We start from the raw sequence: 5679 nt of genomic DNA on the forward strand, positions 1-5679 counted from the left end.
GATTCAAATTTTATCGCTTAATGCTTAGCCTAGTTGAGATGTGTTTTTAGGAACCAGGTTTGAAGGTGTTTTGAGTGGGTTCGAAAAAAATCGTTTTCAGGTTCTCTGTGTAAAACCCAGCCAAACTTTAAAGTGTTTTCATCTTAAGAGTTCCAAGCATGTCAAACAACGGTTCTTCAAAATTGTAAAACGCCAGAATAGCTTGGTTGAACATGGTTTCTGAAATGACCCAAACCGATGTTGGGCACTGCACTCAAAACAATAATTTGCACAACCTGTCTCGAAGATAATTTCTTAAACCACATTGGTCTGCAATAATGTAAGAAAAGGAAACGATCAAAAATGGGGTTACTAAGGCCAAATGAAAATACTGAATAGACAAACGAAGCGAATATTTCGAGAGAAAACCCGTTACTCTTCTTCAGCGTGAAACGAAATAAAATATTCAAGGAAAGTGGCTAAGAAAAAAATACAACAAAATAAACGCGGAAAGTCAATGTAAAAAAACAAAAACAAAAAAAAACAATGAAATAATTAAAAAATTAAAAGATGAATAAAATATACAAAAAGTTTTACTTAGTGGATGCACATCTCCTCGTTTTCATGGTCTTCCAAAAATTCGTAAGTCCGGTAATCCACTTCGACATATTGTTTCCTTATTTAATTCTGCTACAACCAAAATAGGAAAATTCTTAATAATTGTATCTCGCCCACTAATTCAGGCCCAAAAATCCTATTTTAAAAATTTCGCTGATTTCGTTTCAAAGATAAAGCAAGTCTCGGCTAAACCAAATACAAGAATTGGTAGTTTTTATGCGAATTCAATGTATACAAACTAAACTCATTTTCGAGCATAAACTCAGTTCTAACCCATTTATATCAAAAAGATCTGTATTTTTGAATCTGACACTTCTTTCACATACAGCCCTGCACAACAGAACTTCTTTTTATTTCCATTATAGAGGCCTTTTTAAACAGAAATATGGGCTTTCAATTTGCGCCGCCTTTCACCAATAGAGGCTGATGTTTTCATAGAAGACATTAAAGAAAGAGCTATTTCAGAAAGTCTTTGTATACCCGAATTTTGGGTTCGTTTTAAAGATGATATTTTTTATTCATGAGAGCACGGTAAAAAATCTTTGGGGTCTGTCCTTCACTTGCTTAACTCCTTGGATCCAAAACTTAAATTTTCTCAGGAATCAGAGGTAAATAGACGTCTTCCTTTCTTGAATGTTCTGGTGCACCGAAATGATACATGTTTTGAGTTCGGGTTTATAGAAAACCTGCGCATGGTGACCATTACTTAAATTATTCCTCTAACTATTCTTCTGTGATTAGAAGAGGAATGGTCACGTCTCTAGTTGACAGAGTATTGCAGGTTTGTTCACCACGTTTCCTAGAATCAGGGCTTGACCACCTTAGGGATTTTTATTTGGGAATCGCTATCCAATTAGTTTAATTAATTCTGTAATTGAAAAACGTATTAAGAACCTACCAGATAGTGACACCGCTAACACAAATCAAAGGGAAAATTCCATTTACCTTGGTCTCCCGTACGTAAAAGGGGTTTCAGAACGCATTTCCAAAGATCTAAAGAAAAATAACATTTACACTTATTATAGACCCAGTAATTCTATCAGTTCCTATATTTATCAAGGTAAAAACCGTATCCCAAAAGGTGAAAACTCTCGTGTCTACAGAATTCTATTCTCATCTGGTCTGTGGTACATCGAAAGAGCTCACCAACGGCTTACGTATAGATCAAACCAGCACTCTATCTCAATTTATAACACCCTTAAAAATCTGAAAAAACAGGAAAAATTTTACTCTGCCCTTACAGAACATATCTTTGATTTTCTGGAACAAATAAGTTATTTAACCAAGCTAGTTTACATTCTCATGACAAAGGTAATGTCTAGTATACAGGGAAGCGCCTGAAATTTTCAAATAGCAACTTTTAGGTCTGGCTTTGAACAGAGATTTCGGTTATGTAAGAATAAACGAGTCACATTTCGGTTTTCTTAAAAGAGAAGCTGATAGTTTAGTAATCCCTGAAATAAACTTTGAACCACTTTCCCAATCATATAATCAAACAACCTCTTAGTTCTCAAAGCGTGTCTGCAAGGAATGCAATATGTAAAATCAAAAATCAGGTGACATAGTTCTCCAACTTATTTAATTGCTGGTTCGTTCTATTTTCAGTGAATGAATGTTTTCTTTTATGTCTCAGTTGTTCGCTAGTATCCGTCGATGGCAGTTCATAATTTTTTGGACTTTGTGCAAATCGCAGATATTGGTGAATGACTCGCTTTATGGTTGTTAGGTATTTGCTTTTAATTTTTATAATTTTTTGGTTTTTATTGAATTTTTTTTCATCTTTTAATTTTTTTTTTTCATTGGTTTTTGTTGTTTTCACATTGACTTTCCGCTTTTGTTTTGTTGTTTTTTTCTTCGGCACTTTCCTTGAATATATTATTTCGTTTCACGCTGAAGACGACAAGCGGTTGTCATCTCAAAATATTCACTTTGTTTGTTTATTCAATATTCTCGTTTGATCTTAAGAACCTCGTTTTGATTGCCTCCTTTTCTTACAAAACCTGTCTCAAACTTCTGCGTCGGATGCAGGTGGCCTTAAAACGGATTTTTCACTATTGCCGATGACCTATTAACCGATGAAACTGAAAAAAAACAGCAGAAGTTTTTTGTTGCCATAAACAAGTTTGTTTAAAAAAAGTGTAAATTCCTAGGCAAAAGAAACGCGATTTCCAAGGAAAATGTTTTTATTTTCGCATGACCAGATTTTTTCATCGGTAAAATACTTTTAAAATATATCTAACAATATAATAAAAGTAAAAGATACTTTAGTAAGATTCCATGTCCTCTTTTACTCGTTGGAAATATCCTTAATCCCAGATCTGATACGTTAAACATAATACTGAGTCAGAAATTAGGCTCGAGATAAAATCCAGCAATTTTGCTTTAATTATTATTTGTAGATCTCATAAGCCTACCTAAAGTAGTATCAATAATTTTTCCTGAAAGATATTCTAATCGCTTCGTCTATATAATATCGTCTTCATATTCTAGTAGTCTTCGTCATCAAGTAAACTTGAATAAACTTGATAGTCTGAAATACTTGCTTGACTGACCATATTTCAAACAACAAGCAATACAAAAAATTGATTTATCCCACATTTTATGACCAAAATAAGGGGAAGGTTGAGATGGTAAGATATATTACACTTATGAAGGATGATATATCTCCAAAATCATTCTTCTTGCCCTTCCATCTGGGGCCAAACAAAAAGCAGGTAGTTAAGGAAATTGAAAAACGGGTGGAAATTTGAACTTCTTGGGAGGAGGTAAAGAGTAAAACTTGAATGGATTGGGGTGGATTTGGAGCATGTACAGCTGCATAAGATTGAGGTAGCTTGGATCTGGACTAAGTTTTGTTAGTAGTAGTAGATGAACTGAAGGCCACTTCAAGTTTTTATCCTCCAGGTCATAGCTACTCTGACCGTTCTACTCTTTTCGTAACTGAGTAGAGTCAGTACCCAATCACTTAGCGACGGGAAAATTCCACTTTCATATTTTGGAATTTTGAACAAAGTTAGTCTTGGGGTATTTGAAAAGGGCTCCATTTAAGTTCTTCTGACCATTTTTGGAGTGGTATTAAAAATAGGTAAAATTCGTCAAATATTATGCTCCAGAGAATAATTCTAAAAATGGGTTGTGTATCTAAGTATGTTCTGCCTATGTATGATGCTGTTAATGCGTGCTAGAAGCATGTGAAACTAAGGATAAACAAGCACAAGTACCAATTTGATTGGTACGATAAAAATATTTCAGTCTGATGTCTATACTATGTACATTTTATTTATGGTCAGATGTGCGTGCGACTTGCCTCAAATCAAACCAACTGTAGTCAACCACAGAAGCCCAAGCTCCATATACACTGAAAGCATATGTTTGTTGAGTTTTTATTTAATAATTTTGATTCCATTTTTGTATGACTCTTTCATGATACATTTTTATTAGATCGTTTATTTTTGGGGTATACATTTTTTACAAAGAATTTTTAATTGCTGTTATTCTCTATTGTAGGGGTGTCTTTAAAATGTTGTGCTTCATATTTTCAACTTTCTCGTAATTTATTTCCCAAATTTTAAATTAAACGTTTAATTTTCAAAATTTTGATATTTTCTTATGTTTTGAACTTATTTGTTATCTGCAAAGGAATGAAAACAAAACTCACTAATTTCAAAAATGTCATTAGACAGATGGACAAAGCTGAGTATCATATATTAAATTATATTTAATAGTTCTTTATGCCAGCTTTGCCTCTCAGTCAGACTATCTGTCTTTACTTTTTCTCTTAATTGATTTTAATTTAAAAACAACAGAGTTTTTTTTTTTAGCTGAAAGTAAGGAGTAACATTGAAACTCAAAAACGAAAAAAGTATCTCGTATATGAAGAAGCTGTCCCCCTCCTCAATACCTTCTTCTTTGCACTAAAGCTTTTAGTAGTTTAAAAAAAGTGATAGGCCTAACTACTTCGCGGAAATTTTCTCCCTCGTGACCTCTTCCTCCTTCGTAAAATTAATGGTATAGGATGGCTGACAAATTACATATAAACCTTGCAGAGGGAACATAAGCTTTAATATGATAGTTCTGCATTTTCAACAGCAGAGATAGATAAAAGCACCTACACAAAACATAGCTCAGTTAGCAGCCCTGTGGTAGCAAAATAAGATTTATCTCTGCCTGACATTATGTGTCCGGGGAGTCGATCTCACCTGGAGCAAGACCTGGAATTTCCAGGTCATTATACATTAACATCTGAAAATAATCAAACTAGAAGAAGAACAAAGAATACAAACTCAATGCAATTAATAAAAAAAATGAAATAAAACATGAAGAGTAACTATTAACCATATATAGAATTGATTAACTATATTTTTGTTTATACAATGCTGTATTAAATATAAAAAACAAGTTTTTACCTGGAAGTAAGGAGCAGTATTAAAAGTGAAAACGAGCAGAACTAATTCCGTATGTGAAGGGGCTATCTCCTCCTCAATACCTTGATCTTTACACTAAAACTTTTAGGACTTTTGATAAAGCTTTCAATTCTAATTAAATAGCCCTTGTGTTTCAGGGGTTGTTCTTAAAATACAAGGACAAACAGTCAGAATTTAGCATAAGGAGCAAAGTACTGAGAAAGGGGGGAGACTCCTTCGAATGCAGAATAATTTCTATTTGTTTTGAGTTTTAATGCTGCTCCTCACTTTCAGCTTTCAGTTAGAAAAATCTTGTTTTTGTTAAATTTAATTTGTGATCGTTTTTCAAATAATGTCGGTAAATCTGGTTCATCCTCCATGAAAAATACCCTACCCTCACGAAAAAATACCTTGTAGAAATCTCCTCTCACGTGAATCCCCCTCCCACCCCCATAATATGGCCTCGGGACAATTCCATCCTCAACGAAAATCCACCACCCACGTAAATTTTCTATTTAACACATTAAATTAGGTATCCTTTTATCCGACCACACTGCCATTCTGTGACGAACAAATAAACTTTCAAATAAGGACAAATCCATTTATTTAGACAGCGAAAACAGGTAAACAAGTCTAGATATTGCGATCAATATATGTGATCGAAATATCTAGTCTTTTT

The sequence above is a fragment of the Artemia sp. Qi Xiang Cuo genome, chromosome 6 (assembly GCF_049724085.1).
Source record: "Artemia sp. Qi Xiang Cuo chromosome 6, ASM4972408v1, whole genome shotgun sequence".
Taxonomy (NCBI): Eukaryota; Metazoa; Arthropoda; class Branchiopoda; order Anostraca; family Artemiidae; genus Artemia; species Artemia sp. Qi Xiang Cuo.